Source organism: Aegilops tauschii, chromosome 4, assembly GCF_002575655.3.
Source record: "Aegilops tauschii subsp. strangulata cultivar AL8/78 chromosome 4, Aet v6.0, whole genome shotgun sequence".
Classification (NCBI taxonomy): domain Eukaryota; kingdom Viridiplantae; phylum Streptophyta; class Magnoliopsida; order Poales; family Poaceae; genus Aegilops; species Aegilops tauschii.
In genome coordinates this window covers 231,577,456-231,592,277 of record NC_053038.3, presented here as the reverse complement: position 1 = coordinate 231,592,277, position 14,822 = coordinate 231,577,456, and positions in this window count along the sequence as shown.

The window sequence follows — 14,822 nt, the reverse complement described above, 5'->3', positions numbered from 1 at the left end:
TTTTCTAGCCATTTAATGATCGTAATTCAAATTTGAATTACATCTACATGTAACGCCTAACCAGAACGATTTGAAAAATCATATTTGTGTACATGTGTGCGAGTTAATTCCTTGTGCTGTAAATTAGAAGGAATTTTCAAACATATTCATCTCACGGCATTGGCACATGCATGGAGTGCCATGGCATTTTAATTCCAAAAAAATTAAAAAATGATGAGAAAAACATGAAACCTTGCTTGATTTAATGTCATGCCACCAAGATGATGTGGTCAAAAAATTGTCCTGTTTGACAAAATTTTGGACACACACCACTCACAAACCGGAGCAACTCACTAGAAGGTTCGTGGTTCCGAGAGGGAACAATGCATGTTTGACGACGAACGGGAGATAGCTTCCTCTTACGGCCTTCAAATTTTTTTCTACGTTTAACGTGCACTAATGCAACAGTCATGTGAAACTTTGGAAAATTTCAGGGGTCATTTGACCTTTTAAAGACATCTAAGTGATTTTCTAGCCATTTAATGACCGTAATTCAAATTTGAACTACATCTACATGCAAGGCCTAACCATAACGGTTTGAAAAATCATATTTTTGTGTACTTGTGTGCGAGTTAAAAAATCATCAGAAGATGTAAATATCTATTGTTCAAAAAACAAAATGTAATCATCTAGCAAGACAACCGCCCCCCACACGATTGGCACTCCATCTCGTGGCTCGAGGTTTGGTAGGTGAGTGGCGGGGATCATTAATCAGACACGGTTCTGTATTGGAAACCGTCAGCTGTTATGTTCACACACGGATTTTGCTCCGGGAATCGTGTGTAATTCAAACTACAGTACTCGTAAATTCCAGTGACTAGCGTGTGTACTGTCCCCGTCGATCTAGATTCCGGCCGCCAATAAATACTACCTTGGCCACGTCGTCCTGCCTGCATTCTCATCTACATCCTCCCCTCGCTCGCCCTCTCTCTCTCTCTCTCTCTCTCTCTCTCTCTCCCGCCGGTCTGCCCACGCGCCAACGAGGAGTCGCCGCCCCCCGAGGACGCTCACTCGAATAGAAGTAACGAGGACCCCTACGCGCCGCCGGACGAGGTTGCGTCGGACCCCCCAACTTTGGATTGGTTTTTGGGCCAGTACAATCTTTCTCTGTGGAAGTCGCTGCTGCCGGTTGAGAAAGCCAAGCAAGTGGCGTTCAAGAAGGAGATGGCGAAGGAGGAAGCCAGGTACCAGCCGGCCTGTGAAGCCCGTGATGCCACCTGGAAAAAAGAGGCGGCGGAGCTTTGGGGGCGGACGCGTCGTCGTGCCGAGGAGGTGTACGAAGGCGGGTACTTTGCGAGGAAGGTCATAGGCGCTGGGCGCCTCGTTGCTGCGTGGAGGTGGGCCGATAATCTCCAGCGTGCCACCGACGAGGAGCTCCGGTGGGCGCCCAACTAAATGGCAAGATCATTCGCGTGCGTCCGCCAGCAAGAGGCAGATCGGTACGTCAAGCACTGCGAGGCGGAGGAGGCGGAGTACTGCCTCCGCACTGGGAAGACGCCGCACACTAGGGAGCTGCTGGCGAGGGGCTGCCGGAATACTGGCCCCAGGAGGGATTATTAGTTTTAGTATTGTTCGTTTTCAATTTAATGCATTGTACCTAGTAGTTAAGTATCATCACGTATATGTGATGATAATATATATATATATCCTGTGATGAAGTAATGAACAATTAATCTATATATATATTATGAATTCCATTTTCTATCTGTTTTTGTATACTAATTTGAATCTAGCTATTATCATCCACATATACAGAATGAAAAGCGTATATACACAAACATTTAAACAGAACATATAAGAACGGAAAACAGAGTACACACATTGAAACAGAGGAATAAATAGAGTAATACTATGATTGCTGTGAAAAGATAGCTATCCACAAAATAAAACGCGTCCATGAGACCATGACCGGCAGCCCTTGCCTACGGTAGCTCTTGGCTCTGCCTGAACTCGTGCAGGCGTTCGTCCAAGCGGTCGACACACTCGCGATACATCTAGAGCGCGATCTAGAGCTCCAAGTTGGCTATTTCATCAGAGATCACCAGCTCGCGGTACCTGGGCCAAGGAAGCGATCGAGCCTATGACCTGCGCGTTGGCATCCAGCGGGCCGCGGACAAGGCAAACAGCGCCACCCATGCGAACGGTGCGGCGGGCATCTGGTGCACGTATGGCGCGGCCGGCCTCCGGTGCAAGTACGGCGCTGAGGGCCTCTGCCCACTCCTGGCGAGGAATGGGGGTACTGACGGGACGTGTACCCAGCTGCGACGCCGTGTCGACAGCAGGCAAGCGCCGATGGATCTGCTCTTGCTGTGCGGCGTGCCACGCCTCTCGCTCTGCGGCACTCCAACAGTCTCACCGTGCGGCGAGCCGCAGCCTATTAGCATGGACACGCCTAGCTTCCTCTGCGGCGTGCCATCGATCATGTTGTGCGGCGAGCTGCAACCTGTCGGCGCTGACATGCCTATCTTGATCCGCGGCGCTCAAGTGCCATGTGCCAAAGGTCTGCTCAACCCTGGTGATGACGCGCATCACGGCGTCGTCCATCACGTTGCCGTGGAGCGCCTCGGCCTCAACGGGCCATGGGCTTGATGGCAGAGGTGGCGCTTTGGTGGGTTGTCATGCTTGGAAAAGGTGTATGTGCTACAGGCTGCGCTTGTCGCCTCCGTGCGTTGCGCGCCGCCTAGGTTTATGCACAATATCGCTGGGTGGCGGGAAACAGGTGAGGAAATGGCGGGAAATGCTAGCGTGTTCATAAAACGCCATCAGTTAATGGAAACTTAGCATAGAAGGAACATCGACCTAGCACAAGAAGTAGATGATGATCAGATGAACACGAACCACACTAGGGAACCCGTCGGTGATGAATTCATCAATCGCAAATGGTTGAATACTAGCAAGCGTTTTCCCACAACACACACGACTTATTCCATCACAAACAGGTCGGATGGATCAACTGTATGCCACGTATCGCACATTGTCAAACAGGTCGGTAGACCTTCTTTAACATGTGTTATAAAATAAAATAAAAATAAAAAACAAGGACCTCGAGGTTAAATCAACTCATGGGATGGATCATCCAGGTCAAAGGTAATTTAATTTGACCGGCATGACCCATCCCATCAGTTAATTTAACATCAAGACAACTTCCCATCCAGTCAACATCTGATGGCTGCTCCAGTCTGAGCACACTTAACTTGAGAGTTCTCTTAGATGAGCTACTAGTGGAACAGCTAGTCCTTGCTGATATAGGATGCCTCTTCGCATCCTCGTGGCCAATTGATGTTGTGTAGACAGAGCATATCACATACGTCTTATTAGAAGCAATCGTCTGTGTTATTATCAGTCTTCGCACACATTTCTGATTACAGACCGGTTTGCCGCGTATCACACACATCTTGATATATTCAACCGTTTCTATTCTCTTATCTCAATGCAAACAGTTCATCCGAGTGAACCGCATGCCGTATATCACACACACCTTGATCTGGCTGACCGTTTCTTTTGTGTTTCCTAATCACAAACAGTTCATCCGAGTGAACGGTAAGCCGTATATCGCACACGCCTTCCTCTGGCTGCCCGTTTCTTTTATTCTGCCACATCACAAACAGTTCATTGAACTGAACCGTATGCCCAGCATCGCACACGCAACTAAAATCTGAACCGTGTTTGATGCACCCTCTATCGCAAACGTTTTGCACCTTTTTTGACGGTTTTTTACACCACCGTTTGCGATTAATGCATCACACACAGTTTCGTCGAAGGGTCTCTGATCGTAGTGTCGCGTTAGCAGCAACCTGCAGTAGTGTTACGAAACCTTTACTTCCCAAGGATGGCACGGTCAGATATGACAAAAACTTTAGGTTTGCAAACTTTGCATCTACTGGTGAGCCACCGAATGTGCTAGAAGCATTGCATGATAAAAATTCGAAAAATGCTATGAGTATTGAGTATGATGCTTTAATGAAGAAAAAAACTTGGCATCTAGTTCCAGCAAAGCCAGGGAGGAATATTATAGATTGTAAGTGGGTATACAGAATTAAAAAGAAGGTTGATGGAACAATGGATAGATATAAAGCTAGGTTAGTATCTAAGGGTTTCAAACAGCGTTATTGTATTGATTATGAGGACACCTTCAGTCCTGTAGTGAAGGCTGCTACTATCAGACTTGTTTTGTCTGTTGCTGTTTCTAGGGGATGGAATCTTCGCCAATTGGATGTTCAGAATGTGTTTCTACATGGCACTCTCGAGGAAGAGGTTTATATGTGGAAACCACCAAGCTTTGAAGATAGCTCCAAACCTAACTATTTGTGCAGGTTTGATAAAGCCTTGTAGGGTTTGCAACAAGCACCAAGGGCATGCTATTCAAGACTGAGCCTTAAATTGCAGCAGCTTGGATTATGTCCATCAAAGGGAGATACTTCACTGTTCTTCTTCAAAAAAGGAAAGGTGACCATATATATGCTGATTTATGTTGATGACATAATTGTAGCAAGCTCCTCACAAGATGCCAGGTTAGCCTAGCTAAGAAACTTAAAAAGTTAATTTGCATTAAAAGATTTGGGAGAACTGCAGTCCTTCTTAGGCATTGAAGTAAAGAAGGTGCAAGATGGCATTTTGCTCACTCAAGAGAAATATGCCTCTGATATCTTAAGTCGTGTAGGTATGAAGGATTGTAAAGCTTCTAGTACACCTATGTCAACCACATAAAAGTTGTCACTGAATGAGGGCAAACTGCTAAGTCAAGAAGAGGGAACAAAGTACCGAAGTATAGTTGGGGCACTTCAATATCTTACACTCACAAGACCTGACATATCTTTTTCAGTTAATAAGGTATGTCAGTTCTTGCATGCACCAACCTCTTTACATTAGACAGTTGTGAAAGTAATACTGAGATACATTCGAGGAAGTACTGAAGTTGGGCTAAGTATATGCAAGTCTCCATCGACTACAGTAAGTGCTTTCTCTGATGCAGATTGGGCAGGTTGCCCAGATGATAGAAAGTCCACAGGGGGCTTTGGAATGTTTCTTGGCTCCAACCTTGTGTCATGGTAAGCAAAGAAACAAGCAACTGTCTCACGATCCAGCACTGAGGCAGAATACAAGTCACTAGAAAATGCTACTGCAGAGGTAATGTGGGTGGAAACACTACTTGATGAGTTGGGTGTTTATAGGCCACATGTGTCACACTTATGGTGTGATAATCTTGGAGCAACATATCTTTCTACAAATCCTATGTTTCATGCAAGAACAAAACACATGTAGATTGATTTCAATTTTTTCCGAGAAAGAGTTGCCCAAAAAAGGTTAGAGATAAATTTCATTCCAACTGGAGATCAAGTGGCTGATGGTTTTACTAAACCACTACAAGTTCGATAGCTTCAAGCCTTCAGAAACAATCTAAACTTTATATATTGAGATTGAGGGAGGATATTAAATGATAGGATTGTATTTGTATAAATGTGACATATGTGTCACGTTGGTATATACGTGTGTATTATGTAAACTAGGCAGGTTGTTAGAGTAGATATGATCTTATCTCTTGTATAGCTTGGAGTATGGGTCAAGACTACAACAACCTGCCAATCATGTAACTTGTTGTGCTATATAAAGACGCATGCATCCCAACAGAATTGCATACGCTTCCACGCCTCTAATTATTTCAGGCACGAGGTATTAGTTTGGACTTCCACTCATTGGGGAAGTGGTCTTTGCGAAGGTATATCCATACAAGATATCTCGTGTTGAACACCATGGGGTGCTTGTTGGTGTTGAGCTTTGTGACGGGGCGATATACTTGGCACTCAATCATGTTCCTTGTATATTCATGAATCTTCTTGATGTAAGTTGCTCTTGCACTTGCGTCCATGTTCGCTTGTTCTTGTAGTGGTAGCTGGAGGATGTCTAGTGGTGACAATGGGTTGAAGCTGTAACCGACCTCGAGGGGGGGACTTGCTGATTGTTTAGTGTCTTGCTCGATTGTAGGTGTACTTGGCGATGGCAAGCATTCCTCCCACTCCTTAGTGTTCTTCTTGATAAACACACGGAGTAGTGTAGAGAATGTCCGATTTGTGACTTCTGTTTCGCTGTCGGTTTGTGGGTGATATGCCAAAGAGAATAGGAGCTTGATTCCGAGCTTGGCGCATAGTGTCTTCCAAAAGTAGCTTAGGAACTTGACGTCATGGTCTGACATAATCATCATGGGCACTCCATGCTACCTCAAGATTTTTTTTGACTATACACAGTAGGGCAAAGCCCCACTGCAATTTTTATATTAATAAAAGCCCAAGGGGCTGAAGTACAACAGAATTAACAAAGAAAGAAAGAAGAAACAGGGCTTGAGGGGAGCCCAGAAGTAAAAAAAGAAAGGAAAAACACTAAAGGCTAAGAGGAAGTTAAAGAAAAGATTACAACTATATTACAAATATAGTACATCGGGAAGAACTCTCATGTCAGGTGCTCTAGCCATCTGGAGAATGAAGCTTCATGCTTGTCCTTAATCCTATATTTTAGCCATCTAAGCTCCATAATGAAAATTGCCTTCCAGCTGTTAAAAGAAGGTTGTATGCTCTCAAATATCAGATTATTCCTGGATATCCAAATGGCCCATGATCCCAGCATAACAATTTCCATTGCAAATGGTACTCTTAGTTTCTGAATTAAATCTTGAATAGCCTCCCATATGGAAGTTGGTGTGTCTCTGCTTGGGCAAATGAAATCTCAGCACCTGGCAGCAAAGGGACATTCCCAGAATAGGTGGAATAATGTTTCTTCATGCTAACATCCCATGAGTGCACAATTGTATGTTTCCAAGTAAAAAGTTTTTCTTCTGAGCAGTTTCCTTGTATTTACCCTATCATGCAACACCATCCAGAAGAACATTTTATGCTTTGGCTGACAAGAACTTTTCCATATCCATTGGAGGTGGCACAACAGTTATGCGAACCATAACATTATAAGCTATCTCAATGGAGAACTGTTCAGATCCCCAGATGTAAGACCATGTGTATGTGGAATCAATATGCTCCGAGGCTTTAATGTCATCACATATATCTTCAAGTTGCAAGAACTGTTGGTATGCCTGTGTTGTCAATGGTAAGTGAAATAGATCCTCCATGAACTCAGCTTGCAGGGCAGTGTGGACTGAGATGTGTGTGTCTTTTGTAAAAGATAGTAATTATGGGAACCTGTGGTGCAGACAATTAGAGGACCATAGATCATACAAGAATGCAGCTGATTTGCCATCACCCAAGTTGCGTTTAGCCATTGTTTTGTAGAGATCCACCAGCTTTAGATTGGCCTTCCACCAAAAAGAGCCTTTCATTTGATCACCTGGGAGCTGACCATTGTTGTAATATGCCTCCAAAATTATATTGACCTAGGGGATATCTTGTCTGTTGTAAAATTTATGCAGATTTTTCAGCATGAGTGCCTTGTTATGAATATTCAGGTCTTTGACCACCAACCCTCCCTGGTTCTTTGGCCTGTAGACAGTCTGCCATTTAACCATAGCAGGCCTATGATCTTCCATATCAGAGCCTCTCCAAAGGCAGTGCCTAAGATAATTAATTATTTGCTTCTTGATTATTTCAAGAATATCCAAGCAACACATGAAAAAAATTGGCAGAGAAGAGAGTATTGATTTCACAAGAAGCAGTCTTTCTGCCTGAGTCATGAAAGTAGCAAGCCCCATGAGTTTATTAGCTACCTTTCTCACCAGTGGCATACATTGTTCCAAAGTGGGTTTTTGTAGACTGACAGGCATGCCCAGGTATGTGATTGGAAAGGTGCCCCTCTTGCAATTTAGAGTGTGTATCATGAGCTCTATCCTGTCTTCAGTCAAGTTAATTGGAATGAGGCTAGACTTGTTGTACTTCACTTTCAGACCAGTAGCATCTGCAAATGTGTTTAGAAGAGATTTCAAACAGAATAGCTGCTTTGCATCTGCTTGCATCATCACCAGAGTGTCATCTGCATATTGAACCACTAGAAATTCTAGAGCTGAGTTGAATGTCAAGGGTGGGGAAATGAGGCCTTGTCTCATAGCTTTATTTAGAACTGTCCGCAAAAGATCTGCTGCTATGACAAAAATAAGAGGTGAGAGTGGGTCACCCTGTCTGACACCTTGCTTGCAATAAAACTTCTTTCCTGGAACTCCATTTAACAGTATGGCAGAAGAGGCACTCTGAAATAGTAGTTTCATCCACATGATCCATCTATGTCCAAAACCCTTGGCTTGAAGAATGTTTATTAAAGCCTTGAAGTCAATGGTGTCAAAGGCCTTCTCAAAGTCAAGTTTGAGGACCACACATTCCCCTCTTGATTTGTTACATTGGTGAATATACTCATAAGCCCACCCAAGACAGTCATGTATTGATTTGTTTTGCAGAAACCCATACTGATTGATGTGTATCAGTTTCAATATAATCTTTTGCAACCTATTGGCAAGCAATGTTGTGATGATCTTGAGACATCTGTTAAGAAGGGAAATTGGTCTGAAATCATTTGGAGTTGCAGGGTTGGCCACTTTAGGTATCAGAGTGATGAAGGAAGTATTGATGCTCTCCAAATTGATATCACCATTGTAGAAGTCATGTATCAATCTTCTGACATCAGGCCCAATAATATCCCAACATGCCTTGAAGAATTCATTGTTAAACCTATCTGGCCCTGGTGATTTGTCTGTTGGTAGCTCTTTAACCACCTAGTTAATTTCTTCATCAGTGAAAGGTTCTTCTAGCTTGTCAAACATACTGGGGTCCTCAAGATTGCCATATAATGATCTGAGGTCAAAGTGCATTGTTGTGTTCTGAGCTGTTCCCATCCTCTTTTTAAAAGCTTCCCATAGGATTGCTGCTTTATTTTCATGATCAGTAAACTCCACCTGTTCCTCATTTTGCAATACAACAATGTAATTGTGTCTCTGGTTGATTGTTGCCTTTGTGTGATTTTTTTTGTATTTTCATCACCAAACCTTACACCTTCAATCATCCCTCTTTGCTTGCAATAAATTTTCTGATTTTTTAGTAAAATCATAAATTCATCTTTAAGGATCTCTCTGCAGTTCCATTGAATGTTAGATAAAGCTCTGTCTTCCTCAAACAAATCCAAGAGGAAAATTCCAATATTTATGTCCTCAATTTTTCTTTTCAAGCAAGAAACACTTTTCACCCATTTCTTAAGAGCTCTTCTCAAATTCTTCAACTTTGTATTGATACTTTTAGTTGCATCAGTATATCCTACTGGGATGCTCCAAGTAGAGGAAACAATGTTTTTAGAATCACTGTGCTGCAACCAATGGTTTTCAAACATGAAAATCTTAGATTTTGGAATCATGGTTCCAATTTTAATCATACAAAGCACATGATCAGATATTGGCCTGACTAGGGAAAGAGCTACAGTATCAGGGAAAGATGTCATGCAAGAGGTTGATGTGAAAAACCAATCCAATTTCTCTAAGAGAGGGTTGTCCTGCGTATTACTCCAGCTATATTTTCTTCCTTTCATGGGCAGCTCAATTAAACTAAGGTTGCTTATGGCCTCATTGAAAAGCAGCATATCATTAACAACCCCTCCTGGTCTACTTCTATCTTGAGGATCTCTGATGAAATTGAAATCACCCATAACAGTCCAATCCACATCTGGAAGCATATGGATATTTGAGAATCAATCAATGAAATCAGCTTTATAATTTTGTTCACAAGGGCCATCGATGTTTGTCAAAATCCAGCTTTGTTGAGATAAGTGACTGGTAAACTGGATGGACATAGAGAATCTATTTTGAAAAAAAAAATCCCTAGAGAAAAGGGCCCCATTCCATACAACTAGCAAACCACCTGAAGCTCCAATAGAAGGCAAAAACTCAAATTTGTTGAATCTAGTGGGGCCGAAGTTTCTAATATATGCCAGATCAAAAGTCTCTCTTTAGTTTCCTGAAGACAAACTATAGAGCAAGCACTTTCCTCAATTTTCTGTTTCAGAGCTAGCCACTTGGTCTCAACATTTAATCCTCTAATATTCCAGTTCAAAATGTTCCATGGTCTGTTGTTACTTATGATGAAAGATATGTGAGTCTGTGCTCATCAGACTACAATCAGACCACTTTAGCATATCAAAAACATAAAGCTCACAGCAACTGATTAACATAGTAATCCATAGCTTGACAGTGCGTAATAAAGGTGCAGTCTTATAGTAGGATAGACAGATTTCATACATAGCCCAAAACATCATAACAGTTCTGACCATAGCAACAACATTGTCAGGCATTACAGGGGGATACATTTCCCCATCAGTAAAACTAGTTGGTGGACCAATCATTTTGGAAGATGTGCAAAATTTCCTTCCTCCATGGCCAAGGACACCTTGCCAGATTCCATCAAAGACTGCTTGTTCTTCTGGTTCTTTGCTAGCTTGAGCTCCAGATCTCCATCAGCTACCTCATGATTTCCCTAGAAAAAAGATTTGCAACATGTGAAGCATCGTCTATCTTACTGCATGGGATGAAATGTGCCTTTTTAGAGAAATGGTCCACAACAAAAATACCGAATCTTTTCCATTTTGTGTCCTAGGAAAACCAAGCACAAAATCTATACTAGTATCTTCCCATCATTGGTTCGGATAGGAAGTGGCATATGCAATCCATGAGATTGAGCTTGTGACTTAGCTTTGCGGCATGTAGAGCACCGGTTAGTGTAGTGTGCACGTCATGAAACATATTTGGCAAATAATACTTGGAGGAGAGCGTGCCAAAGGTCTTGTCGCATCTCAAATGTCCCATAAGTTCTCCGCCGCGAGCCTCCTGTAAAAGTGACAAACGAAGAGAAGACTGAGGTACACAAAGTTTGTTAGCTCACATAAGATAGCCATCCTTGAGATAATATCGCTCCCAAGAAGTGTTAGCTTGACATTTGGCATAAGGAATCACAAACGAATGATCATGCGCATATCAATCTTTAATGTGCTCAACATACAATTCAAATTGAGTAACTAACATGCACTTGCAGGAAAGAGCATCCACCACGAAATTTTCTTTACCCTTAATGTACTTAATCACATAAGGAAAAGACTCAATTAATTCACTCCATTTGGCATGCCTTTTATTCAACTTGGTTTGACCTTTAAGATATTTAAGTGCCTCATGATTGGTATGTATGACAAACTCACATGGTGGAGGATAATGTTCCCACACATGCAAGACTCGAACCAAAGCATACAGTTCTTTGTCATAGATGGGCTACTTAAGTTGTGCGCTAGAAAGTCTCTCACTAAAATATGCAATGGGTCGATTTTCTTGCATTAAGATGCCACCTATACCATTGCCACTAGCGTCACAATGCACTTGAAAGGTTTTATCAAAATTAGGCAATGCAAGTATTGGAGCATGTGTGTATGCAAAGATCTAATAAGCTCATGAAACGCGGCATCTTGGGAAGGTCCCCAAACAAAAGGCACATTCTTCTTACTCAAAGCATGTAATGGTGCTAAAATCCATAACAAAACGGCGATAAAATCTGGCTAGGCCAAGGAAACTCTGCACTTGAGCTAAATTGGTTGGTTGTGGACAAGTTTTAATAGTGTATTGTTAGACTCATCACTTCAAAACCCTTAGAAGAGACAACAGAGTCCAAGAAAACAAGCTTATAAACACCAAAAGTGCATTTTTCCATGTTTGCATAAAGACTCTCATTTCGAAGAACTTGCAAGACGTCTCTAAGATGTGTGACATGATTTTCAAGAGATTGACTAGACACTAGAATATCATCAAAATAGACCACAACACAAATGCCAATGTATTTTTGAAGGACATAATGCATGACTCTCATGAAAGTGCTAGGCGCTTGAGACAATCCCATAGACATAACAAACCATTCATATAGACCAAATTTTGTTTCAAAAGTCGTTTTCCATTCATCACCTTCTTGCATGCGAATTTGATAGTAGCCACTTTTTTGAGAAAATGGTGGCACCAGTAAGTTCATCTAGCATGTCATCTAAGTGTGGAATAGGGTGACGATACCGAACGGTGATAGCATTAATGGGACAACAATCGAAACACATCTGAAAACTACCATCTTTTTTAGGCACAAGGATGACCGGAACGACACATGGGCTTAAGCTCTCGTGGATATATCCGTTTTCCATGAGGTATTTTAATTGCCTTTGTATTTCTTTTGTATCATCCAGGTCGACGCGGTACGGTGCCTTGGTCGGTAGAGGTGCATCGGGGATGAGGTCGATGTGGTGCTCGATTTTGCGTAAAGGAGGTCCGGGAGGTAGCTCATCGGGAAACACATCTGCGAATTCCTGCAGGAGGTGAGACAAAACCAGAGGAAGATGTTGTGGATTATTAGTCCTCAGCGCTTCATCTTTGCACACGAGTACAAAGTGAAGAACACTCGATGGGCTCTCCCTCACATCCCTCAGATCTCTTTTGGTGTCTAGGAGAACTAGGTTCTTGTCGCTCATCATGGAGTCACTCAATTTTGGCTTGTGGCACTCAATCTCTTTTTGGTGGTTCACTCTCTCACTAGTCTCTCCATGATGTTTTGAAGCTTACTTGTTGGTGATTACTTGACTTGGCGACATGGGTTATAGCACATACTCTTTGCCATTCATCTTGAAGCTATAGTGATTGGTCTGACCATTATGGATGACGACACGGTTCAATTGCAAAGGTCTTCCTAAGAGGAGATGGCACGTGGACATAGGAACCACATCACACTCCAAGGTGTCTTCATACGCGCCGATCTTGAAGGAAACTTGAATGGTGCCAGAGTCGCTCAGCCAATGGACCTTGTTGGGGCGATGGTGCTTCTTCTTGACCAAGTTTAGCTTGTAGCATAATTCCTCACTTGCCAAATTATGGCAACTTCCGTCGTCAATGATGACCTTGACGGAACGTCCTTGGATGCCCGCTTTGGTGTGGAAGATGTGGCAATGTTGGTCCTTATCTGGTTGTTGTTGAAGTGTGAATACCTTGGAGACAACAAGAGCGAGGCTCGAATCATTTTCACAAAATACTCGAGCGTCATCATTGGCAATCATGGTGCGCTGTGTGGGGCATTTGTATGTATTGTAGCCACATCCTTGACAAGTGAAGCATTGAATCAAACTTTTATTGGCGTTAGCATCATTTGGAGTAGTTGACGAGGAAGTTTTGGACTTTTAGTTGCTTGCCATAGGATGACTCAAAGATGTCCTGTCTTGCTTGGAACTTGATTTGTCGCTAGTACTTGGTGAAGCTCGAGTCGTAGTAGAAGGTGCCGAAGTTATAGATACTTGATTGTATGAGCCGTTGGTCTTGGAAGAGTACTTGAAGTCATCTTGTACTTCTCGCTCCGCCTTGGTCGCTTGGTGGAATAGCTCAAGGAGGTTGTAGTAAGGTTGGAAGTCAGCAATCTTCTTTATTGGGTGATTGAGTCCATTCAAGAAGCGTGCCATGTTTCCTTGTCATCCTCCTTGACGTTGGCTCATATCATGGAAATCTCCATCTCTTTGTGGTATTCTTACATCGTCTTTTTGCCTTGCTTCAGAAGTTACAACTTCTTGAGGAGATCACGGCTATAGTGTTTAGGCACGAAGCGTGCTCTCATGACATCCTTCATTTGTGTACAACTAGTGATGGTTGGTTCGACTTTCTCCCTTCATCACTCGATCACTTGTTCCCACCAAATTAGGACATAGTCTTGAAATTCGAGGGAGGCCATGGTGATTTTCTTCTCCTCTTCATAATTGTGAAGACGGAATATCTTGTCGACCTTCAATGCCCATGAGAGATATTCTTCGGGATCGGTGCTTACGGAGAACTTGGGCATGTTGAACTTGAACTTGAGCTTGACGTAGTGTTGTTCCTCATCATAGTGACGATGGTGATGTCGTTGGTGGCGTGAAGGAGGGTCCTCAGTTCCTCACTCCGCTTGATGTTCTTGATGTTGAGGCCGCAGGATTCGTGCTCGGTTCTTTCTTTCTTGTTTCTCCTCAAGGCGAGCGGCTTCATCTTGTTGATCTTGACGAAGTGCTTCTTCTTGGCTCTTCGAAGAGTTTATGTGCACTGTTGCACAAAATAATATTTTGTTTCAATGAGTATTTATGCAGGCTATATAAGCACATGCAAGCTATAATACAAAGACAAAATTCATTGGCATGGCATGTACCCACTAACATACTTGCACATGCACATGCATGAAACATGGTGCAACTAATGTGAGCATGCACGCTAGCTAGCTAACTAAGAGGCATTCTTATGTATTCTTGTATTTGTATACCGGAAAGCTCACGTGCATACCTAAATACCACATGTGTATATATACCATATACGTACGTATTCGAGTATCTTCGGCCGCCTGCCAAGAAAGCAAGTATACGTCCCTGAATACCCGCACAATCGCCCGCTAGCCAAGAAACTTACGGTGCCTTGATCGATCGAGTTACTAGATTTGGAATGCGTACATCAGAAAGAAGGAAAGCTAGCACGTTTGGAAAGAGCCACCACTAGATGTGTGTATAAGGCATATTTGTTTTGCAGTCGTGTGCGTCAACAACATATGTTGTGGGATTAAGGAAACTGATCGGAGCATGTACAAGGAATAACTATGTTCCTTCCAAGGAGGCGTCTGCTGGCATCAAATTGGACAAGGGGAAGCTAACCCGGTGCCCTAGTATATAAGTAGAGCACCAGAGGACCAGAGGGACCAGGCCGACCACGCAAAAACACACCAGGAGTAAACACCCAGGCTGTGGCGTCAAGCGCAAGCCTAAAGGAGGACATGCCCATGGTGGCAGAGCGG